The sequence below is a fragment of the Macaca nemestrina genome, chromosome 10 (genome assembly GCF_043159975.1).
Source record: "Macaca nemestrina isolate mMacNem1 chromosome 10, mMacNem.hap1, whole genome shotgun sequence".
NCBI lineage: Eukaryota > Metazoa > Chordata > Mammalia > Primates > Cercopithecidae > Macaca > Macaca nemestrina.
In genome coordinates, this window is record NC_092134.1 from 86,213,531 (window position 1) to 86,239,989 (window position 26,459).

The 26,459-nt window shown below is 39.2% G+C and overlaps 1 protein-coding gene and 1 non-coding gene across 4 annotated transcripts in view; one reads left to right on the top strand and one right to left on the bottom strand.

Annotated features, from left to right (window-relative positions):
• The window catches only part of LOC105470069 (PC-esterase domain containing 1B), a 157,691-nt gene that overhangs the window by 12,496 nt on the left and 118,736 nt on the right, over positions 1-26,459 (bottom strand). The window contains exon 4 of one of the 3 annotated variants that reach the window (XR_011609203.1): positions 6,395-6,633. The exons of 1 other annotated variant lie outside the window; for it this stretch is intronic. The gene's annotated coding sequence lies outside the window, so the exon portion shown is untranslated. Of the gene's footprint in view, positions 1-6,394; positions 6,634-14,434; positions 14,898-26,459 lie in introns of those variants that run through there. One more of the 3 variants, XR_011609204.1, reaches the window with a different exon arrangement.
• Positions 2,294-2,425, top strand: LOC112424678 (small nucleolar RNA SNORA64/SNORA10 family). The gene has a single exon (XR_003015516.1). It is a non-coding gene; the product is annotated as a small nucleolar RNA SNORA64/SNORA10 family (small nucleolar RNA).

The following is a 26,459-nucleotide window of genomic DNA, read 5'->3' on the forward strand; positions in this document are numbered from 1 at the left end:
TTATTAAAAAAGATGACCAGGGCTGGGCACAGTGGCTCACACCTGTAATCCCAGCACTTTGGGAGGCCGAGGTAGGTGGATCACCTGAGGTCAGGAGTTCAAGACCAGCCTGGCCAATAGGGTGAACCCTCCTCTTTACTAAAAATACAAAAATTAGCTGGGCATAGTGGCGGGCTCCTGTAATCCCAGCTACTCAGGAGGCTAAGGCAGGAGAATAGCTTGTACCCGGAGGCGGAGGTTGTGGTGAGCTGAGATCATGCCATTGCACTCCAGCCTGAGTGACGGAGTGAGATTCTGTTTCAAAAAAAAAAAAAAAATGATGACCAAGCCTGGTGTCTCATTCCTATAATCCTAGCATTTTAGGAGGCCAAGGTGGGGGGATCACTTAGGACCAGCAGTTTGAGACCTACGTGGGCAACATGGTGAAACCCTGTCTCTACAAAAAGTACAAAAGTTAGCTGGGTGTGGTAGCAAACACCTGTAGTCCCAGCTACTTGGGAGGCTGAGGTATGAGAATCACTTGAGCCTGGGAGATGGAGGCTGCAGTGAGCCATGAGCACACCACCGTACTCTGGCCTGGGCAATAGAGTGAGACTGTGTCTCAAAAAAAAAAAAAAAAAAAAAAAAAAAAATATATATATATATATATATACACACACACACACAAACTAGCTGGACAGGAGGATCACTTGGTCCCAGCAGTTCAAGGTTACAGTGAGCTATGAGCACACCACTGCACTCTAGTCTGGCTGACAGAGTGAGAACCTGTCCCCAATAACTAATAATAATAATAATTTTAAAATATAAAATGACACATAATTTACACATTTTTCTTAAGTTATGATGGAGAACCTTCATAATAATATGAAAAATCCAATATGTTATTCCTTAGAGTCGTAGTTATTAATCTCATTATGATGTCATAACAGATGTTGGCACTCAGCTCTAGGTAAAGAGAAGAGGTGTCATTGACAATTTAAAAATGATTTTGAAATCAGTCATTTTCTAATTCTATTTAGTAATAACAATAGCACTGTAAGTAATTGCTGCACTAGTAGCAGTTAACATTTACTGAGTTCTAACACATAAAAAACTGTACTAAACACTACACATATATCTCATTTAATCCCCAAAATAGTTAATATTGGAGGTATAATTTTACAGATGAGGAAATGAAATGGCAAGAGGTTACAAAATGTATCCAAAGTTAAGAGGACTCAAATCCAGATCAGTCTGATAGCAAAGTCACTGCTTTTAACTACAATTCCAGTGATTCTCAAAGTGTGGTCCCCAGACCAGCAGCATCAACATCACCTGAGAATGTGTTAGGAATGCAGGTGCTCAACCCTCATCCCCATCAGCTGAATCAGCAACTCTGGGGGTGGTGAAACATTTGTCACATTCTCTCCAAGTAATTCCAAAGTCCACGGACATTTGCCAACCTCTGTATTATGCTAAGCTGCATTTAAAAGAAGTACCAAACACTGAGTAAACATTAGTTGTGCAGTTAAGTAAATGCTATAACAGGAGAGAACTACCTAGCACAGCACAGAGCTCACAGTGAGCATTAGCTTATAATAGTTTATTTCTCTTATATTAATACCCATCAGATCTGTCTATTGTGAAGTTAGATTATTAAAAACTGTTCCTGGCCGGGCGCGGTGGCTCACGCCTGTAATCCCAGAACTTTGGGAGGCCGAGGCAGGCGGATCACGAAGTCAGGAGATGGAGACCACCCTGGCTAACACGGTGAAACCCCGTCTCTACCAAAAATACAAAAAATTAGCTGGGCGTAGTGGCGGCGCCTGTAGTCCCAGCTACTCCGGAGGCTGAGGCAGGAGAATGGCGTGAACCCGGCAGGCGGAGCTTGCAGTGAGGTGAGATCGCGCCACTGCACCCCAACCTGCGCGACTGAGTAAGACTCCGTCTCAAAAAAAAAAAAATCAAAACAAAAACTGTTCCCGAACTGCCATCTGTTTTCTAAGTTGGGAGGGGAGAAGCCCAGCACACTCTAGTTAGAAAGAAAAACAAAGGCAAATGTCAATAAATTCTCCTTCCAGGCCAACCAAGATCTTGAGCAATTGTTTTTCAGCTAAAAAACTAATTCCATATTTTGTATTCATCAAAATTCTTTATCTGGATTTCAGGGTAGAAGAAATCCACATATTTGACAACATTCCTTTGAATGAAACTAAGAAGTAATGTTGGTAGTTGTGGCCTGAGCGATACATGTGATTGTGGCAGAGATTAATGGTGACTAAAGAAACTTAACAAGTTTTAAAATCATAAAATAGGCCTCTCAGCTCCGTTTAATCACACAGGTCCAGTGTGTGGTTGGCCTGTTTTCTGGGAGGCAGAGGAAGGCTTTCCTAATTACAAGAGACCTGCCCAGAATGGCCTCCCCATTTCTAGGAGTATGATCGCTTTTGGGGGAAAAAAAGAAAAGAAAATAATGGATGCTGCCAGGCACAGTGGCTAATGCCTGTGATCCCAGCACTTTAGGAGGCTGAGGCGGGCAGATCACGAGGTCAGGAGTTCGAGATCACCATGGCCAATATGGTGAAACTTCGTCTCTACTAAAAATACAAAAGTTAGTCAAGCGTGGTGGTGGGCACCTGTAATCCCAGCTACTCAGGAAGCTGAGGCAAGAGAATCGCTTGAACCCAGGAGGCGGAGGTTGCAGTGAACCGAGATCGTGCCATTGTACTCCAGCCTGTGCAACAAGAGCAAGACTCCATCTCAAAAAAAAAAAAAAAAAAAAGAAAGAAAGAAAATAATGGATGCTATGAATGATAGTTTAATAAAATTTGTATTGATACATGATAATTGCACATATGTATGGGATACATGTGATATGTATTAAACATGCTACAATGTGTAATGATCAAATCAGGGTAATTGGGAGATTTGTCACCTCAAACATTTATTTCTTTTTATGTTGGGAACATTCCAAATATTCTCTTTTAGCTATTTTGAAATATACAATAAATTATTGTTAATTATAGTCACCCTACTATGCTATGGAACACTAGAACTTATTCCTTCTAATTGTATTTTTGCACCTTTAACCAACCTCTCTTTATTTCCCATCCCCAACCCTTCCCAGCCTCTAGTAACTATTATTCTATTCTCTACCTCCATGAGCTCAACATTTTTAGCTACCACATATGAGTGAGAACATGCAATATTTCCACTTCCTCCACCCATTATTCTGAATTAGTCTCTGTGCCTGGTTTATTTCACTTAACATAATATCTTCCAGTTCCATCTATGTTACTGCAAATGACAGGACTTCATTCTTTTGATGGCTGAAGAGTATTCCATTGTGTATATGTACACAACATTTTTTTTATCCATTCATTGATGGACACTTAGGCTGATTCCATATTGTGACTATTGGGATTGCTGGATTGTATGGTACATCTATCTTTAGTTTTTAGAGGAACATCCATACTGTTTTCCATAGTGGCTGTACCAGTTTCCATTCCCCCCGGTAGTGTACTAGTGTTCTCCTTTATCTGCATCCTAACCAGCATTTGTTGTTTGTCTTTTTGATAATAGCCTATTTTAATGGATGCTATCAATAATATAATTTAGTAGGATAGTTTTAGTGATACCTTTTGAATTTTTATTTTCATAACTTGTGAAATGTCCCTCACACCTCATCTTTTGGCCTCTTCTCTACCTCTCAGATTTTGCAAAACCTTGCACACATGCACGACTCGGAATGCCAGGCATAACGGAAAGTTGCCACACAAGAAAAGAAAGAAAAACTTGGGTAGGCGTGGTGGCTCAGGCCTGTAGTCCCAGCACTTTAGGAGGCTGAGGTGGGTGGATCACGAGGTCAGGAGATCAAGACTATCCTGGCTAACATGGTGAAAACCCGTCTCTACTAAAAATACAAAAAAAACTAGCCAGGTGTGGTGGCACGTTCCTATAGTCCTAGCTACTCGGGAGGCTGAGGCAGGAGAATCACTTGAACCTGGGAGGTGGAGGTTGCAGTGAGCCAAGATTGTACCACTGCACTCCAGCCTGGGCAACAGACCTAGACTCCATCAAAAAAAAAAAAAAAAAAGAAAGAAAGAAAAAGAAAAACTCATTTCTCTTGAACACTTTTTAACATGAAAAAAAAGATAACTTTTTTTGGTAAGTGATTCTAGTGGTGGTATGTGGAAGACAGGAGGGTAGTCAGGATCAGAGGAGATCACATTCAGCCCAAAGAGTTCAAGAGAAGATAGAGTTGGGAAACATGCTCTTCTACCTTTATGCTACACAATTTTAAACTGTAAACTAAAGAACCTCAAAATGGGTTATTGTTCACATTTTCCATAATTCTCTGAGTGAGACTTGCATTTGTGGTCATCATCAATGAATCTCCATAATTACCTTGGAGAGAGTTATTGGAAACAGGCCACACAGTAGGTGATCCAGTGACATGTGTAATGATGTAACCAGCATTAAATAAATGGACTTAGGGAACTACAGAGACAAGCAGATCTGTATGGTTCTAATATAAACAGGTTCCCAAGAGTCATGACATTGTGAGTCATAATGGTACTGCTACGTTTTTTTTTTTGGGGGGGGGTGTATAATATATATTTGGTAAGATTAATTCTTTTAAGTGTACAACTTTATGAGTTTAGACAAATGCATACAGTCATATAACTGCCACCACAATCAAGATTTTCAACATACATCTTAAACTAATCATAGTCTAGATTCAAGGAGTATTCTACCTCTTCACTGTGTGGTGTCCCAACTGGTGTACTAGGGTTATGGCTGTCATACATTTTGCTTTTACATATGCTACAAACCCACAAAACTACTGTACTTTGCCTATACTCACTCTTTTCCCTGTTTTCACTACTACTATTTTTAAAATTTAGCTCATCAATTATCTTTTACAGTTATTAAAAGTTAGAAAAAGTCTTTTACGTTTATCTTCATTTTAACAATTTCTGGAATCTTCACTTCTTTGTGTAGATCCAACTTTCTCTCTGGTATGTAGAATTCAGCCTGAAAAACTTCCTCTAATATTTCTTATAGTCTAAGGCTGCTGGATAATTAATTCTCTGCTTTTGTGTGAAAAGTCTTAATTTCTCCTTCATTTTTGAAAGATATTCACACTGTGTATAGAATTGTGGAGAGTTATTATTTTTTCTTTCTCTCAGCAGTTTAAACATGTCAATTTGTCTTCAGACTTGCATAGTTTCTGAAGTCTGCTGTAATTCTTTTTTTTTCATTTTTTAATTATTATACTTTAAGTTCTAGGGCACATGTGCACAACGTGCAGGTTTGTTACATATGTATACATCTGCCATGTTGGTGTGCTGCACCCATTAACTCGTCATTTACATTAGGTATATCTCCTAATGCTATCCCTCCCTGCTCCCCCCACCCCATGACAGGCCCCAATGTGTGATGTTCCCCACCCGTGTCCAAGTGTTCTCATTGTTCAATTCCCACTTATGAGTGAGAACATATGGTGTTTGGTTTTCTGTCCTTGCGATAGTTTGCTCAGAGTGATGGTTTCCAGCTTCATCCATGCCCCTACAAAGGACATGAACTCATCCTTTTTTTATGGCTGCATAGTATTCCATGGTGTATATGTGCCACATTTTCTTAATTCAGTCTATCATTGATGGACATTTGGGTTGGTTCCAAGTCTTTGCTACTGTGAATAGTGCCACAATAAACATACATGTGCATGTGTCTTTATAGCAGCATGATTTATAATCCTTTGGGTATATACCCAGTAATGGGATGGCTGGGTCAAATGGTATTTCTAGTTCTAGATCCTTGAGGAATCACCACACTGTCTTTCACAATGGTTAAACTAGTTTACAGTCCCACCAACAGTGAAAAAGTGTTCCTATTTCTCCACATCCTCTCCAGCCTCTGTTGTTTCCTGACTTTTTGATCGCCATTCTAACTGGTGTGAGATGGTATCTCATTGTGGTTTTGATTTGCATTTCTCTGATGGCCAGAGTGAACAGGCAACCTACAGAATGGGAAAAAATTTTTGCCATCTACCCATCTGACATAGGGCTAACATCCAGAATCTACAAAGAACTTAAACAAATTTACAAGAAAAAATCAAACAACCCTATCAAAAAGTGGGCAAAGGATATGAACAGACACTTCTCAAAAGAAGACATTTGTGCAGCCAACAGATACATGAAAAAAGGCATCGCTGCCTTTTTACCATGGTGGGAAATGTGAAATTATCATTATCCAGGAATGGCATCTGTGACAATAAAGAAGATGAAAAGACGATTCCTAGACCAAAATAGGAAGAGATGATGTCTGGATATTTGCCCTGATTTGACAATAAGTAAATATGGAAGTATCTCTTCTACTCCTTTCTACCCATTATTCTGAATTTTTATTGATTTCCAGGAGCCCACACAATTTGTAAGGCATTTTCAATAAAAGTGTTTAGTTAGACAAGGCTTCTTAAAATGTAAACATATATTTTCCTTGCTTTGCAGATGGGTACCTCCTAGAGCCACCGGCACCAGTCATGGTCAATCGCACTGTGTTTTTTGATGCCATCATCGACTTGGGCTGTGTCTTCTTTGAGGTGTTTGCAGACAAAGTTCCAAAGACAGCAGAGATTTTTGTGCCTGAGAGCTGGCAAGAGAGGATTTGGTTATATGGGTTCTTGCTTTTACAGAATTATTCCAGGCCTTATGTGCTAGGGTAGTGACTTCATGCCATTATGGCGTTGGTGATAAGCTTATCTACAGAGAGAAACTTGATGATGAGAATCTCATCCTGAAGCATACAGGTCCTGGTGTGATGTTCATGGTAAATGCAGGACTCAACACAAACAGTTCCCAGTTTTTCATCTGCACTGCCAAGACTGAGTGGTTACATAGCAAGCCTGTTGTCTTTGGGAAGATAAAAGAGGGCATGAATATTGTGGAAACCATGGAGCACTTTGGATCCAGGAATGGCAAGATCAGCAAGAATATCACCATTGCCATTTGTGGAAAATGCTAGGAAATTTGACTTGTTTTATCTTAACCACCAGACCATTTTTTCTGTAGCTCAGGAAAGCACCCTTACACCCCATTTACTTGAAATATCCTATAATCTTTGTGCTCTCACTGCAGTTCTTTGGGTTCTATATTTTTCTTATTCCCCTTCACATCTAGCTGGATTGTACAATTAAGTTTATTAATTATGAAATAAAAATTAAATAACAAACAATTTTCCAGGGGCCCTATATATCCCATATAATAGCAGCTCAGCTGTGATCCTATGTTTGAGAGTTAACAAGGATTAATTGATGCACTACATACTGTAGTATCATGTTCTGTCAAATGCTGTTATTCCAGCCCCAAAAAACTGCATAACTCAAACCTTGCCTTAAGAACCATGGTCTTGCTGGTAATACAGAACTTACACATATGAAACATATCAGGAGATCCATAAAATTAGATATTATATGGTGCCTAATCGATTAGACACATCTTTCAACATGGTAGAAATGGTTAATGCTCAGGATTGAGGGAGGGTCAAGCTCAGTCTGGGCTGGTGTCTCAGGGAAGGCTTGGTGACACTTGATGTAGCCCTGCAGTACATGCTGAACTTGGACAGACTCAGAAGTGTGCAGAAAGCTGGCAGGGTGTAGGAGGCAACAGTAGGACTATCTTAGGGAGGAAGCCTCTCTATTGAGAGTCAGACTTGGGGGCATTCTGAACCAAAGAAGGTGCAGCCTCTGCTTTTTCTTGGAACTAGGCTCTTGAGCTATTAACAGCAGAAAAACCACCCGGGGGATGGGTGGCGGGGAAGTGCAAGCTACTAGGACACCCTTCACTACCCTGTGAATAGGAGGCACTGATGAAATGCATTTTGGGGCAGAAGTCTCTCATTGGAAACAATCTTGGTGATTTGTTTTTTTTTTGTTTTTTGTTTTTTTTTTGAGATGGAGTCTCGCTCTGTCGCCCAGGCTGGAGTGCAGTGGTGATTTCTTTAACACTCAGACTTAGCCCAGCAACCACATTCTTGCCACACTCTCTCCATCTTCTTCAGGTCTCCTTTCTGTCGTGCTGTCTTAAGAATGATTTCTGTTCTTGCCTGTTTGCCATCTAAGCCCTCATCTCGTTCTCTAAGCATGAACACCAATTTTCACCCTGCACTTTTGCCAAACCTCAGCTCAATGTTGACTTGAAGTCAGAAGAACTGTGACTGAGGCTGACTTTGCCACTTACTATCTCTATAACCTTGGGCAGGGCACTGTGTGCCTCAGAACTTCTATTTCTCTGCTTGTAAATGAAGATAGTGATGCCTTGCTACTTACTTCATGGTGGTATTTTGGGGAGAAAATAAAGTACTTTAGATTAAAATAATAATATCTAATACCTAAATAGAACTTATTCTATGTCAGGCAATCTTCTAAGTGCGTTAGATATATTAATTATTTTAATTCTCACCATAACCCTGTGAAGAAGAAATTATTACTATCACCATTTACAGTGAGAAAGTTTAGGCATAGAGAAATTAAGTAAAATAGCACAATTGTTAAGTGTAAGAGCTGAGATTTAAACTTTGGGAGTCCGGTTCCAGAATCTGTTCCCTCAACAACCACATTATTTTGTTTATCTAATAATAAGAAGAACTAACACTTGTATAAGGCTTACTATATGCCAGATACTATTCCAGTGGTCCAATTAACTTACTTAACTGTCCCAATACTCCTTTGAGGTATCTATGAGGTAGATACTGTTATTGTCTGTATTAAAATGCTCTGTGAAGACTTCCACATGTAGGAAGGCAGAATAGATGTACTTTCCCTCTTCCTCCCACTAAGTAGAAAAGAAAATCCTGTCCAGCATACATAAATCAAACACAGGGAAACTCTAAAAGGTGAGATAAGAAGGTAGACTGACTTGGGACCTCAGAATCCAAGAAACAATATGTTGGTAAGCTCCCTGGTTTTTTTCTTTTCCCCTCATACAACTCAGACTTGTAGTGGAAGAAGGTAGCAACCTGAAAATGCCAATGAGTGTAAAGAAACAAACAAACAAAAAAGCCCCAACAAAAACTTGCTCTCTCTAGCCAAAAGAAAGGACCAGGCTGGGCCTGACAACTCAACACCTATAATCCCAGCACTTTGGGGGGCCATGGCGGGAGGATTGCTTGAGGCCAGGGATTCAAGACTAGCCTGGACAACACTGTTTAGAGAGAGAGAGAGAGAGAGAGAGAGAGAGAGAGAGAGAGAGAGAGAAAGGACCAAGAAAGCAACACCGTAGCAAGACAAAAGACCTTTGAGATAATAGCTGCTCTACTCTAGACAAATACCACAGAAAAATCTCTGATCCCATTCCTATCTATGCCAGCAAAGGCTGAGTGAGGAGCCTAGACTTCCACCTTTGCACGGCTTTAGAAAGGAGCCCAAACCTCCCTCTCAGCGTGATGTCAGAAAAGGCTGAGTAGAGAGCCGAGACTTTTATTGCGTGGAGGTAATGAGGCCTCTCCCATGTAGTGTCGGAGAGATCAGTTGGGGAGCTGGACTCCCATCCTCGTCTAACAGTAATAAGGCACCCTTCTCCATCCCCAATGGGATGGTGTCAGAGGAGGCCTAGTGTGGAGAGTCAGGAGTTTCACCACTACCCAGTCATAAGGAGGTCCTTCTACATCTCTGCCATAATAACAATGGGAGTATATAAGGAGCAGTGCAGATACATAAGGAGCAGCACTCTGGTAAGGGTACATAATGGGGCACCCCTGTGCTAGCCAGCCAGGGAGATCTCAATGGAGGCCTAATGCGAAACCAGAATTCTCACCTACACCCAGCGGCAAGGAGGATTCGCTACCTCAGCAGCCACCAAAGTTACTTGGTAAACCTGGATACCCTCACTTGGCACTAATGAGGTGGTCCCCTCTCCTTCCCCTGCCAGAGTAGTGTCAGAGGAAGCCAGAAAAAATGAAGGTTAAATAAGCTCCAGAGTCTTATAGTACCCCCAAATGTCCAGATTTCAATAAAAAAAGACACTTACTTATCATACCAAGAACAAGGAAGGTCTCAAAATAAGTTTTTAAAAAGATAATCAGTAGACACCAGCAGAGAGATGACAAAGATACTGGAATTATCTGACAAAGATTTTAAAGTACTCATAAAAATGTGTCATCAAACAATTATGAACACACTTGAAACAAATGAAAAGACAGCATCAGTTAAAAAAAAAAAAACATTTCAGGAAAGAAATAGAAGACATAAAAAGGAATCAAATGAAAATTTTAGAACTGAGAAATACAGTAACCAAAACTTTAAGACTCTCTGGGTGGGCCCAATGACAGAATAGATGAAGCAGGGAAAATAATAAGCAAACTGAAGTTAGAACAATAGAAATTATCCAATCCTGAAAAGAAAGAGAAAATAAACAAATAAATAGTCTCAGGGACCTATGAAACTGTAACAAAAGATCTCATATTCATGTACTGAGCAAAGTCCCTGAAGGAGAGGAGAGGAGAAAGAAGGCAAGGCTGAAAGTGTACTCGAAGAAATATTGGCAAAAAAGTTCTACAAATTTGACAAAAGATATAAACTTACAGATTCAATAAGCTGAGCAAATTCCAAACAGGTTAACCTAAAGAACTCCACACCAAGACATACACAAAGTCAAACTTCAAAAACTAAAAACAACAACCAAAAAATACCTTGGAAACAGCAAGACAGAAATGACATCTTACCTACTAAGTGGAAAATTCAAATGACAGGTGATTTTTTGTCTGAAACCATGGAGGCCAGAAGGAAGTGGCATATTCTTCAGCTACTGAAAGAAAACAACTGTTCTCAGGTCCTATAACCAGCAAAAACATGCCTCAGAAATGAAGAAGAAGTCAATATATTCTCAGATGGAGAAAAAAACTAAAAGAATTTATTGCCAGAAGACCTAAAAAAAAAACCTAAAGTTCCTGAAGCAGGAAGCAAATAATAAAAGAATAAATCTTGGAATATCAGGAAGAAGGAAAGAACGTGGAAAACAAAAATGTGGGTAAACACAATAATCTTCCCTTCTCCTCTTGAATTTTCTAACTCATGTTTGATGCTAGAAACAAAAATTATTTATTGGCCGGGTGCAGTGGCTCATACCTGTAATCCCAGCACTTTAGAAGGCCAAGGTGGGTGGATCATTTGAGGTCAGGAGTTTGAGACTAGCTTGGCCAACATGGTGAGACCCTGTTTCTACTAAAAACACAAAAATTAGCCAGGCATGCTGGTGCATGCCTGTACTCCCAGCTACTCAGGAGGCTGAGGTAGGAGAGTCGCTTGAACCCTGGAGGCAGAGGTTGCGGTGAGCTGAGATTGCACCGCTGCACTCCAGCCTGGGTAACAGAATGAGACTCTGTCTCAAAAAAAAAAATTATATATTGTCTAAGTACCATAACATTACCCTAATTGTATGTAGAAAAATTACTAAGACTATTATAAGCAGGGGAGGGTACAGGGAGGCATAATTTTTATACTTCACTCAAACTGGTAAAATGAAAACTTCAATAGACTTTGATTAGTTGTGCATATATTATGTCACACCTAAAACACCCAAAAATAGAAAAGTTATACAAATAGATACACTAAAAAATGCTATAGGTATATATAAATTGAATTCTAAAAGAGTAACTCTCAGAAAGGAAAAAGAAAGACAAATGAAAACAAAGATCAAACAAAAAACAAAACCAAAAAAATTACAGTAAATGGAAATGGTCTGAATACATCAATTAAAAGGTATTGTTACAGTGGATTATAAAACATGACCCAACTATATGCTGTCTACAAGAAACTCACTTCAAATACAATGATATAAGCAAGATGAAAGCAAAAGGAGAGAAAAATATATCATGTAAATATTAATTTTAAAAAGTGAGAGTAGATATATTATTAGGTATACTGGGCTTCAGAAAAAAGAAAATTACCAGAGGCAGAGAGGGATATTATATAATGATAAAAGGATCAATCCACCAAAAGACATAGTAATCCTAAATGTGTATGCACCAAACAATGGAGATGCAAAATAGGTGAAGCAAAACTGATAGGACTGAAAGAAAAAAATAGACAAATCCACAATTATGGTTGGAGACTTCAACCTACCCCTCTCAACAACTGGCTGAACAACTAGAAAGATCAGGCAGAATATAGGACTCAACAACACCATCAACCAACAAGATCAAATAGACATTTATACCAAACAGCAGCAGTACACAGGTTCTCTTCAATGCCTCTATATTAGTCCGTTTTCATGCTGCTGATAAAGACATACCCAAGACTGGGTGATGTATAAAGAAAAAGAAATTTAATGGATTTACAGTTCCACGTGGCTGTGGAGGCCTCACAATTGTGGCAGAAGGCAAAAGGCACTTCTTTTTCTTTCTTTTTCTTTTTTTTTGTTTGAGATGGAGTCTCACTCTGTCACCCAGGCTGGAGTGCAGCAGTGCAATGTTGGCTCACCGCAAACTCCACCTCCCAGGTTCAAGCAATTCTTCTACCTCACCCTCCCAAGTAGCTGGGATTGCAGGCACCCGCCACCATGCCCAGCTAATTTTTGTATTTTTAGTAGAGACAAGATTTCACCATATTGGCCAGGCTGGTCTTGAACTCCTGACCTCAGGTGATCCACCTGCCTTGGCCTCCCAAAGTGTTGGTGGCAGCAAGAAAGAATAACAGCAGCTTGGTGCGATGGCTCATACCTGTAATCCCAGCACTTTGCAATCCCAGCACTATCTTTATTTTTCTCAAAAAAAAAAAAAAAAAGAAAGAAAAAAAAAACCCCAGAAAGAATAACAGAACTTGTGCAGGAAAATTCCCCTTTATAAAATGGTCAGATTTCATGAGACTTAATTCACTATCATGAGAACAGCACAGGAAAGACCTGCCCCCATGATTCAATTACCTCTCACCGAGTCCCTCACATAACACATGGGAATTGTGGGAGCTATGATTCAAGACGGTATTTGGGTGGGGACACAGCCAAACCATATCAGCCACTAAACATACATTAAGAAAAATGATATCCTGAGAAAACAAGTTTCAACAAATTATAAAAATTGAAAACATACAGCTTGTTATCTAATAATGAAATTGAATTAGAAATTAATAACAGATAACAGGGGCTGTGCATGGTGGCTCACACCTGTAATCCTAGCACTTTGGGAGGCTGAGGTAGGAGGACTGCTTGAGCCCAAGAGTTCAAGACCTGGGTGACATAGCAAGACCCTGCCTGTATTTTTTTTTTTTTTTTGGAGATGGAGTCTTGCTCTGTCGCCCAGGCTGGAGTGCAGTGGCCGGATCTCGGCTCACTGCAAGCTCTGCCTCCCGGGTTTACGCCATTCTCCTGCCTCAGTCTCCCAAGTAGCTGGGACTACAGGTGCCCGCCACCTCGCCCGGCTAGGTTTTTTTTTTTGTATTTTTTAGTAGAGATGAGGTTTCACTGTGTTAGCCAGGATGGTCTCGATCTCCTGACCTCGTGATCCGCCCATCTTGGCCTCCCAAAGTGCTGGGATTACAGGCTTGAGCCACCGTGCCCGGCCTCCTGCCTGTATTTTTTAAAAGCACAAACAGGTAACAGGAAAATCTCCAAACACTTGAAAACTAAGTACACTTACAAATAACACATAGGCCAAAGATAAAATATATTAAAATGTAAAAATACATTAAACTAAACAAAAATGACCCTGCAACATATCAAAATTTGTGTGATACAAGTAAAGTAGTGCTGAGGGAGAAATTTAAGGACTAAATGCTTACATTAGAAAAGAAGTTAAGTCTCAACTCAATAATGTAAGCTTCTACCTCAAGAACTTAAAAAAAGAAATACAAAATAAACCCAAAGTAAACATAAAGAAGAAAATAAACATAAGAAAGATGAGAGTAGAAATCAAAAATGTTAACAAAACAAAAACCCAGTTATTTCAAAAGATTAATAAAATTGACAAACCTGTAGCAAGATTCATAAAGAAAGCAAGGAGAGAAAACACAAATTACTAATATCAGGAATGAAACAGGCAATATCACTAAAAATCCTGCAAACACCAAAAAATAATAAGTGAACACTACAAACAATTATATACACATTAATCTGACAACTTAGATGGTATGAACTAATTCTCCAAATAACACAAACTACCACAATTCATGCAATATGAAATAGATAATTCAAAAAGCCCCATGACTATTAAGGAAATTGAATTAGTAATTTTACAACTTTCAGAAAAGAAAGCTCCAGACCAGATGGTTTCATTGGAGAATTACACCAAATATTTAAAGAAGAGTAAACACCAATTGTATACAATCTATTGCAGAAATAGGAGAGAACAGGGTACTTCTCTATTCATTTTATGAAGCTAATATTACTCTGATACCAAATCCAGAATAGGACAGTCCAAAAAAGAAAAACACAGACCAATATCCCTCTTTAATAAACATGTGGAAGTCCTTAACAAAATATTAACAAGTATAATTCAACAATAGAGAAAAAGAATTCTATAGTATGTCCAAGTGGAGTTTATTACAAAGATGCAAGGAGAATTCAGCATTTTTTAACATTTCACAGATTTATTCACTTATTTTTATAAATTGTGTGAATTAATTTTTTTACATGAGTAAGTTTTTTAGTGGTGATTTCTGAGATTTTGGTGCACCCATCACCAGAGCAGTGTACACTGTAACCAATGTGTAGTCTTTTATCTCTCAACCCCGTCCCACCCTTTCCCCTGAGTCCCCAAAGTCCATTGTATCATTCTTATGCCTTTGCATCCTCATAGCTTAGCTCCCACTTATGAATGAGAACATAATGTTTGGTTTTCCATTCTTGAGTTTACTTCGCTTAGAATAATGGTCTCCAGTTCCATCCAGGTTGCTGCAAATGCCATTATTTCATTTGTATTTATGCCTGAGTAGTACAAAGTCAACATCTGAGAGTCAATTGGTGTAATCCATCATATTAACAAACTAACAAAGAAAAAATTACCTGCTCACATCAACTGATGCAGAAAAAAACATTTGACAAAATTCAACACCCATTTATTGTAAAAACAAACACCGAAAGCTCTTAGAAAACCAGGAATGGTGAAGCCTTCCTCAACTTGATAAACAGCATCCACAAAACCCCTGCAGCTAACATCATACTTAATAATCAAAATTTGAATGCATTCCTTCTAAGACTGGGAAAAAGGCAAATACGTCCACTCTCACCACTCTTATTCTGCATAGTGCTGGAAGTTCTAGACTGTGCAATTAGGTAAGAAAAGAAGATAAAAAGCACACAAATTGGAACAGAATAAATAAAATTGTTTCTATTTGAAGACAACATAATTATTTACATAGAAAATTCCAAGGAATATACAAAAACATTCACAGAACTAATAAATGAGTTCAGTGACATCTCAGGATACAAGATAAACATACAAATAGTAACTACTGTATTTCTATGCACTATCAAAGAACACATGTACACCAAAATTTAAAATAAAATACCACTGGTTGGTCACAGTGGCTCATGCCTGTAGTCCCAGCACTTTGCAAGGCTAAGGCGGACAGATCACTAGGTCAGGAGATCAAGACCATCTGGCCAATATGGTGAAACCCCGTGTCTACTGAAAATACAAAAATTAGCTGGGCATGGTGGCACGCACCTGAAGTCCCAGCTACTCGGGAGGCTGAGGTAGGAGAATTGCTTGAACTCAAGAGGCGAAGGCTGCAATAAGCTGAGATCACACCACAGCATTCCAGCCTGGGCAACAGAGTGAGACTCCGTCTCAAAAAAACAAAACAAACAAACAAAAAAACGTTTATAATAGTTTAGAAAAAAAAAAAATATGTAGGTGTAAACCCAGGAACTCATGTATAGGACACTCGCAAATTGAAAGTTATGTAATAGCGCTGAAAGAAATCAAAGATCTATATAAATAGAAAGATGTACCATGTTCCTGGATTGGAAAACTCAGTGTAGTAAAGACATCAGTTTCCTCTAAATATATGTATAGGTTTAATCTGATTTCTATCCAAATCTCAGGATGATTTTTTATAGTATAGAGAAGATAATTCTAAAATTTATATTAAAAGGCAAAAAAACGATGATTCTTCAAACATTTTGAAAAAGTAGAATGAGTGGGAATAATCAGTGTTCCTGTTCTCAAGAATTATTATGTAGCGACACTAATCAAGACTGTGTGGCACTGATGGAAGGACAAACACATAGGTCGTGAAAAGGAAATAGACCCACACAAATATGCCCAACCGGTTTTCAACAAAGTGCAAAAGCAATTCAATGGAGGAAATACAGCCTTTTTAACAGATGGTGCTGGAGTAATTAGATCATCCAAATGCAAAAACATAATCCTTGACCTAACTGTCACAGCTTAATAAAAAGGTAATTCAAAATGGATCACTGCCTTAAATGTAAACCCTGAAACTGTAAAAATTTTTGAAAACAAAAACATATAAAATATTTGGGATCTTGGACTAGGCAAAAGTTCATAGACTTGACACAAAAACATGATCAATACAAGGGAAAACTGATAAATTAGAATTTATCATAATTAAAAACTTTCCAGTAGGTGTGGTGGCTCACACCTGTAATCCCAGCACTTTGGGAATCCAAGGTGGGCGGATCACAAGGTCAGGAGTTCGAGACCAGCCTGACCAACATGGTGAAACCCTGTCTCTACTAAAAATACAAAAATTAGCTCAGCGTGGTGGTGCACGCCTGTAATCCCAACTACTTAGGAGGCTGAGGCAGGAGAATTGCTTGAACCCAGGAGGCAGAGGATGCAGTGAGCCGAGGTCGCACCATTGCACTCCAGCCTGGGTGAGAGAGCGAGACTCCATCTCAAAAAAAAAAAAAAAAAAAAAAGACAAACAAACAAAAAGCTTTCTGTGCAAAAGATCCTGTTAAAAAGTTGATAAGACAGGCAATTGGAGAAAATATTTGCAAACCACGCAGTCTTAATATTAGCATTAATATCTACACTATATTAAGAAATCTTAAAACCCTACATTAAAAAAACAAATAATCCAATTAGAAAGCAGGCAAAAGACATGAAGAGGCATTTCATTGAAGAGGATACACACATGAGGCAAATGAAATGATGTTCAACATCATTAGCCACCAAAGAAATGCAAATTAAAACCATAATGAGATATCACTATATACCTGTCAGAATGGCTAAAATTAAAAAGTCATGATAGCAGCAATTGCTGGAGAGGATGAAGAGAAACTAGATTATTCATACTTTGCTGTTGGGAATGTAAAATGGTAGAGTTCAGAAAACATTTTGGCAGTTTCTTAAAAAACTAGACATGCAACTACTATATGACTCAGAAATTACACTGTCAGGCATTTTTTCCAGAGTAATGAAAACTTGCGTTCACACAAAGACCTATGCATTAATGTTTATAGCAATTTTATTCACAATGGCCCCAAGCTTGAAGCAATCTATCAGATGCCCTTCAACTGTACATGTTTAAACAAACTGTAGGACATTCATACCAGGAAATACTGCTCAGCAACAAAAAAGAACAAACTACTGATACATGCAACAACCTAGATGAATCTCAGAGAACTATGCTAAGTGATTAGAGTCAATCTCAAAATTACATAAGGTATGATTCCATTTGCATAACATTCTTAAAATGACAAAATTATAGAATAAGGAGCAGGTTAGTAGCTGCCAGGGGTTAAAGAGGGGATGTAGGTGAGAGGAAAGAGGATGTGGTTATAAAACAGCAACAGAAAAGATCTCCACGGAAAGGCAGGACTGGTGGTTCACGCCTGTGGTCCTAGCTACTGAGGAGGCTGAGGTGAGAGGATCACTTGGGCTGCAGTGAGTCATCATTGTGCCTCTGCACGCCAGCCTGGGCAACAGAGGGAGGCCCTGTCTCGGAAAAACCTTAATTTAAAAATTCTCTGTAATATATAAATAATTCACAATAAAGTGTATTATTTAACTCTTATAGTGTACACCAAGGACTACTACGCAGCCACAAAAAGGAATGAGAGCATGTCCTTTGCAGGCACATGGATGGAGTTGAAATCATTATCCTTGGCATACTAACACAGGAACAGTAAACCAAACACCATGTGTTCTCACTTGCAAGTGGGAGTTGAATGATGAGAACACATGGAGGGGAACAACACATACTGGGGTCTCTCAGAGGGGAGTGTGGTGGGGGGAGCATCAGGAAAAATAGCTAATGGATGTTGGGCTTAATACCTAGGTGATAGGATGATCTGTGCAGCAAACCACCATGGCACATGTTTACCTATGTAACAAACCTGCACATCCTGCACATGTACCCTTGAACTTAAAATAAAAGTTGAAGAAAAAAAAATATTATAGTGATACCTGCTTTGTGCCAGGTCATACTCCTGGGCTCAGTCCTTAACATTTTAATACTTCTCACCATCGGTTGGGGATGCAGCCTGGACTATGACTGTTTCAATGAGAAGGAGCAAAATCTGAGCAATTCTGGGAAGCCAAATCACTCAGGATTTGGGGAGTGATGGAAGTGGGGGGAGTGGAAAACAGAAGTGCTGACTCTCTAGTTTCAAGTTAGCATGTCTAGAATAATAGAGATCCATTCAACAGTCTTCACGTAGTTGAGAGGTCTTTCTTAGGAAGGAGAATAAGAAGAAATTAGGTCCCCATGAGCTCATTTTTTCTTAGTTTTTTCCTCCTTTGACAACTTTCTGAAATAATGCATCCAGGGTGCCCTGAACACAATGATAAGAGTTTCCTTAAACCCATTAGCTAATTCTCTAAGCAACTTAGGATGTATGGTATAGAGGTGCTATTTTAAAGATATTTCAATGTTTCTAATATATTTGCTTATTAAAATATCAATAACATTTCACACAATTTCCCTTGCTTATTTTCCTGATATTTTTAAAGCCAAGGGCAGATTTTAACTACAACATTGTACCTCTGAGGTTTCCAATCATAGCATCATGCTGTTCACCTATTTCTTTCTGGGGGGCTGTTATCTCTTCTCATATAGATTAATTAGGAAGTACTCTTCTTTTAGGAATCTTGGCCGTTATTAACAATCTCCCTTTTTCCTTTAATTTTTTAAATTAACTAATTAGTTTTTTTTTAATAAAAGCAGATTCTCTCTCTGTCACCCGGCCTGGAGTGCAGTGGCATGATCTTGGTTCATTGCAACCTCCACCTCCTGAGTTCAAATGATTCTCTTGCCTCAGCCTCTTGAGTAGCTGGGATTATAGGTGTGTGCCATCACACCCGGCTAATTTTTGTATTTTTAGTATAGACAGGGTTTTGTCATGTTGGCCAGGCTGGTCTCAAACTCCTGACCTCAGGTGACCCACCAACCTTGGCCTCCCAAAGTCTTAGGATTAGAGGTGTGAGCCACCATGCCTGGCCTATTTTTTATTTTGAAATGCTCTCACTCTGTTCCCCAGGCTAGAGTGCAGTGGTGTGATCATGGCTCACTGCACCTTGACCTCCTGGACTCAAGCAATCCTCCCACCTTGACCTCCTAAGTAACTGGAACTACAGGCAAGGGCCACCACACCCAGTTAATTTTTTAAATTATTTTTTAGAGATGGGGTCCTGCTCTGTTGCCCGGCTGGTCTTGAATTCCTGGCCTCAAGCAATCCTCTTGTTTTGGCCTCCCAAAGTGCTGGGATTACAGGCATGAGCCACCACACCTGGGCACCTTCTGTTTTTATATCTTTCTTCCACATTTCTGTTAAACTATAATCTTGCTTTGCCTCCCCTTTATTTTTTATTTCAACAATGAAAAACTTTGCTGATTCCTTCTATATTCACACTAAAAAAGTATTACTATTTATTACTATTTTTACTTCTTGCCCTTGAGAATAACATGCATACAAATGTGTGTGGTGAATATATCCACATACTATATAACATATATTATATGTACATCTTACATATGCATTTTATATATACAAAGGTTACTAGGTAAAACATACATAATATATATACATATTGCACTTTTCTCTTTTTCTAAATCTCCTTAGAACTAGAAGTTTCGTATTAAGTATCTCATACAAGACAAATCTCAAAGTCATTTTTTCACTGAAATGAAGGACGCCAGAGTGATTATATAGAACTTTCATTCCCATTCTCAAGTGCTTAGAGAGAGGCCTCTTCTGAACAGCAATGAGATTCAGAAATATTTGGGATTGAGATGAGGTCTCTGCACAGTCCTGTGGCTGGTACCACAGACTCTGCTGTGTACTGAGAGTCTTGTATCTTAGTTGTCTGCCCACCCAGTACCTGTCATTAGCACTGATGTGTGTTGGGGGCAGTGCCTGTTACAGCTGAAGTGCTCTTGTCCTTCTTCTACTAACGAGGCAGCCTCAGCATGAAATAGTCTTGCATCACCGTCTCTCAAGCTATGGGAACTCTAAGGTATTCATGAGATTTGACTTTGTTTCCACAGAGCTGACCACTGATACAGAGACCAAAATCCCACTCAAATCAAAGTAAGTATAGAGCTTATTTTATTTTTAATTACAGAGACAGGGTTTCGCTATTGCCCAGGCTGGAGAGCAGTGGCGCAGTCACAGTTCACTGTAGCCTCAAGATCCTGGGCTCGAGTGATCCTCCCTCTCCGGCTTCCCAAGTAGCTGGGACCACAGGCACGCACCACCATACCTGGCTAATGTTTTTTGTTTTTGGTACAGACAGAGCCTCGCTGTGCTGGCCAGGCTGGTCTTGAACTCCTGGGCTCAAGTGATCCTCCTGCCTCAGCCTCCCAAAGCACTGGGATTACAGGCATGAGCCACCGTACCTGGCCTAAAGAGCTTATTTTAAAATCTAGAAAGCTCCTGGAATCCAAGAGAAGCAGGGCCCCATGACAGGAACTGGGAACCAGAAAAGTTGCATCTAAGGTGCTCTCCAGGGCGTCCTCTCTCCTTTTCTTTTTCTGTCCCTTTCTCTCTGGAACCACGAGGCCCTCATATGCATTTTCCCTTGTGCATTCTTTCTCTCTCTCCCTCTCTCCCCTCTCCCTATCTCATTCTCATTCTCTTTCTCTGTAGGCCTGTAGTTCAAAATGTCCACCAGATCACTTGAGGTCAGGAGTTCAAGACCAGCCTGGCCAACATGGTGAAACCCTGTGTCTATTAAAAATACAAAAATTGGCCAGGTGTGGTGGCGTGTGCCTGTAATCCCAGCTGCTCGGGAGGCTGAGGCAGGAGAATCGCTTGAACCCGGAAGGCGGAGGTTGCAGTGAGCCGAGAACTGGGAAGGCAGAAGTTGCACTGCATTCCAGCCTGGGCAACAGAGCGAGAATCCGTCTTTAAAAAAAAAAAAAAAAAAAAGTCCGCCAGTCACAACATTTCATCATCGCCTTTCTGAACATTTTTCTTCATTTCTTGGAGTTTCAATTCCAAATCTATGATACCCAAAGGAATTCAGTCCTGAGACTCTCATTTCTGGGAAACCTATAGGTAGGCCCCTTCCCTGGGTCTCATGAATGATCCGCTGGGATCTAGGGCTTCTTATTTACCTACAACAGAGAGAGGGGGTAAGATAAGATTCTCTGAAAAAAGATGGGTTGATTATTTAAAACATACGTATAGGCTCTAAGGATATTTGTTTGTTTATCACATCCTAGTAGTACTTTTCAGTAAAGCTCAACATTTACTATGGAGGGAGAAGTTGCTTCCTCACAATTCGGTCTGACTGAGATGGCGACCCATTACTTCCCCATGCAGGAGAGTCTGTGGGAGCTGCTATGTAACTGCGAGGATTACGGTATTTCGGGAGTTAAGGTACTGGAAAGAGGAATGGGTTGATGGTTGAGAATTCAATCCTTACGCCTGAGTCCTGATAAGATCCTAACCCACTGTATGACCTTGGACAAAACAAATAACTTTCTGAGCTTTTTATTTTTTTAAATTTGTTCAATGAGGAGGCTGGTGTAAGTCAGTGGTTCCCAGTTTTTTAGAGTGTGAAAACTCTTCTTAATTTCAGAAAATCATGAATACCACATTATAAAGGTGTCAATTTTGTTGCACACTGAAAGGAAAAATACCTATAAATATATACGGGTTCTAAGACTCTTCTAATAACTCTAGAGTCTCTGTGAAATGCTACAGGCTAGAACCATTGATCTAGCTGACACTGAGCCCCTTTTGGCGATGATAATCTGGGGCTCAAGTCAGGGGAATTCAAAAGGAAAGCTGACATTAAATATCAGATCCAAGAACAGCACTAGAAGTTTTCAAAAGAGATGAATTAAAGCAGATTCAGGGATCTAAGAATCGGAGCTGAGAGAGAACAGAAGGAAGAATGAACACTAACAACAGTGGAAGACTGTGGGGCAGCATGTCGGGAAGCAGGGTTATACAGTGCGGCTCATACCAGTGAGAGGGGCAGACGCCATCATAACTAAGAAAAGGAAGGCAGAGGGGAAGGTGATTTCGACTCTCAGGCAGGGTGGGCCACCTCTTCTTGACCTATATAAATATGTTATATAACAGCATATTAAATATAAATATAATGTAATTAATAATACATGCTATATTGGATAATATTCACATGTAAAACCACCAAGACAGTATATATACATGGTTCATAGTAGGCTAGTTTTCCTTTCCCCTCCTTTGTTACCTTAACAGTTGAAGTGTTATTTAAAGCCTTCTGTTTAAAATTCTGTAAAGATTAGTACCATCAGAGTTGACATCAAGAAGATAGTGGCAATGACTTAGGGTAATTTCCATGATGTACATACAAGAGTTATGCCCACAGAAAAATTTATTCTTATGGTTCATCCAAGCACTGTCACTTTTGTGTTTTTCAATGCTTTGTATTCTTCGTATCAAAAAAAGAGACTGATTCTCAAAGACATTCTGCCTTATAGCATTCTTCCTTAAGTTTTTAGGAGATCTTAACCTGACAGTTTACATTTCCCAGAGTTAAACACATATTCGAGAATTAGGTTGAGAATATAAGGTCAAATTTCGATCCAACATTCATCAAGCTGCACTGAGAAGCAAGACAGGAACATAAGAAAAATTCCTGAAAAAATTTACAGGTTATTAATTGCCTATTTTGCTTTTCTATAAAGGAATACCTGAGACTAGGTAATTTATAAAGAAAAGTGGCAGGACTTGCCACACTTTTTTTTTTTTTTTTTTTTTTTTGAGATGAAGACTCACTCTTGTCCCCCAATCTGGAGTACAATGGCATGATCTCTACTCACTGCAACCTCCACCTTGGGTTCAAGCAATTCTCCTGCCTCAGCCTCCTGAGTAGCTGGGATTACAGGTACGTATCACCACGCACAGCTAATTTTTTGTATTTTAAGTAGAGACGGGGTTTCACCATGTTGGCCAGGCTGGTCTCGAACTCCTGACCTCAGGTGATCCACCCGTCTCAGCCTCCCAAAGTGCTGGGATTACAGGCGTGAGCCACCGCACCCAGCACCACACTGTTTTAAACAACCAGATCTTGTGTGAACTCAGAGTGAGAACTCACTCATTACCATGGGGAGAGCACCAAGCCATTTATGAAGGATCCACCCCCATGACTCGAACACCTCCCAGCAAGGCACACCTCCAGCATTGGGGATCACATTTCAACATGAGATTTGAGGGAACAAAACTTGGAAATCATACTGTTAATTTTCAAAATATTTTTGTTATAACTATTTTGATTTCTATATTCTAGCAAACATATCCTTTGGAGAATAGAAACTCCCTCCACTCCTTCAATAAATTCAACTGTAGAAGCTTTAAGAAAAACAGAAATCTTATAAGAAAGTGTTGGTCCAAATATAAATCAAACTAAAATGTTGTAGTGTTTCTAGCAATTTATAGCGTGTAAGAAAAAATAGACCCTTCAAGTGTGCTGACAGAGAAATTATATTTCATTTTTTCATGAATCAAATATTATTATTTGATTCTTCAGTGAATAATGTTCACATGTTCATAGACTGTGAATAATATTAACACGTTCTGTTTTCAGTTTTCAGAATCAATCTACAGACAAAGTATGTTTAAGGGACAGAATGTAAATGTTTTAAATCTAAACACTGAAAATGTATTATTATTTTTAATTTTCACTTAATAATTGTACATATTTATGGGGTACACTGTGATATTTCCATACAAGTATAAAATATGTAATAATAAAATCGGGGTAATTAGCATATCTATCACCTCAAACATTAATCATTTATTTGTGTTGAGAACATTTAAAATCTACTCTTCTAGCTACTTGAAAATACATAGTAAGTCCCATGAGATGTGAGCAAGGCTGGTGCTGGGGCTTCTTCTCCTGAAGGGGCTGCAAAAGGGAAGACTTAGCCACGTCGTCCTTGATCAAAACGGTGATCAGCACCGCGAAAGCCCCAGGGGCCATTGGACCCTACAGTCAAGCTGTGTTAGTCGACAAGACCATTCACATTTCAGGACAGATAGGCATGGACCCTTCAAGTGGACAGCTTGTGTCAGGAGGGGTAGCAGAAGAAGCTAAACAAGCTCTTAAAAACATGGGTGAAATTCTGAAAGCTGCAGGCTGTGACTTCACTAATGTGGTGAAAACAACCGTTCTTCTGGCTGACATAAATGACTTCAATACTATTAATGAAATCTACAAACAGTATTTCAAGAGTAATTTTCCTGCTAGAGCTGCTTACCAAGTTGCTGCTTTGCCCAAAGGTAGCCGAATTGAAATTGAAGCAGTAGCTGTCCGAGGACCGCCGACAACAGCATCACTATAAGTGGGCCAGTGCTTTGTAGTCTGGAATTGTTAACATTTTAATTTTTACAAGTGATGTAACATCTTAATTAACCTTTTAATTTTCACAATTGATGACAGTGTGAGCTTGATGAAAATATCTGAAGTTATTATGGAAATACCATATAATAGGGAGAGTTGAACATGAATTTAAGATTAGAGAAGGAATCCAGTTACTGTTTTAAATTACACCTGTACTGAATATAGGAAAGAGATATCCATTACACAGTTACTCAATAAATAAAAGAGAAATAACAGGTAGGAAAGAAGAATACTTATTCCTGAGAAATAATCAAGAACATATCTAATTCAAACTAATGATGTGAACAATTTAGTTTTCATGTCAGGTATGTGATTCTGCTTTTACTTGAGTAAAATTTAAGTATTTAAATTTGAGGTCAAGAAGAAGAAAGTGGACCAAAATTTAATATAGATAATATTTTTCTAATGGAAATAAAATAGACAAGGAGATTTCAAAAAAAAAAGAGAAAATACATAGTAAATTGTTGTTGATTATAGTCCCACTATAGTGGTATAGAACATTAGAACTTATTCCTTCTAGCTGTACTTTTGCATCCATTAACTAACCTCGAGCTATTCTCCACTCGTTCTACCCTTTCCAGCCTCCAGTAACCACTAATCTACTCTATACTTCCATGAGACGAACTTTTTTAGCTTCCGTATATGAGTGAGGACATGTATTTATCTTCCTGTTCCTGGCTTGTTTCACGTAACATAATATCCTCCAGGCTCATCCATGGTTCCTCAAAAGACAGAACTTTGTTCTTTTTTTATACCTTTGTTCTTTTTTATATTCCACTGTGTCTATATACTGCATTTTCTTTTTCTTTTTTCTTTCTTTTTTTTTTTTTTATGAGATGGAGTCTTGCTCTGTCGCCAGGCTGACATAAATGACTTCAATACTGTCAATGAAATCTACAAACAGTATTTCAAGAGTAATTTTCCTGCTAGAGCTGCTTACCAAGTTGCTGCTTTGCCCAAAGGTAGCCGAATTGAAATTGAAGCACTGCACTGGAGTGCAGTGGCGCGATCGCAGCTCACTGCAACCTCCGCCTCTCGGGTTCAAGTGATTCTCCTGCCTCAGCCTCCTGAGTAGCTGGGATTACAGGTGTCTGCCACCATGCCCAGCTAATTTTTGTATTTTTAGTAGAGACGGAGTTTCACCATGTTGGTCAGGATGGTCTTGATCTCATGATCTGCCCGTCTTAGCCTCCCAAAGTGCTGGGATTACAGGCGTGAGCCACGCATTTTCTTTATTCACTCATTTGTTTCTGGGCGCTGAGGTTGATTCCATATCTTGGTTATTGTGAATAGTGCTGTAATAAACATGGGAGTGCCTATCTCTTTGACATACTGATTTCCTTTCCTTTGGATAAATACCCAATAGTGGGATTGCTGGATCATAGGGTAGTTTTATTTGTAGTTTTTTGAGGAATCTCTATACTGTTTTCCATAATGGCTGTACTAGAGTATCACTGAAGGCAGAAGTCAGCTCTTGTGTGGTGGTTCCTCAAATGTCAGTATCTGTATGTCTTTATTGTGGGATGGTTCTATTTTTCTAGAAAAAGGATCTTCTAATATTTTGCCTAAAGGATTTAAACCAGGTATTGTCAGTGCTCTATAACAAGGGATAAAGATTTGGAATTGGAACTCCAAGAGTTGAAGAAAAGTGGTCAGAAGGGTGATGATGTAATGTTTGG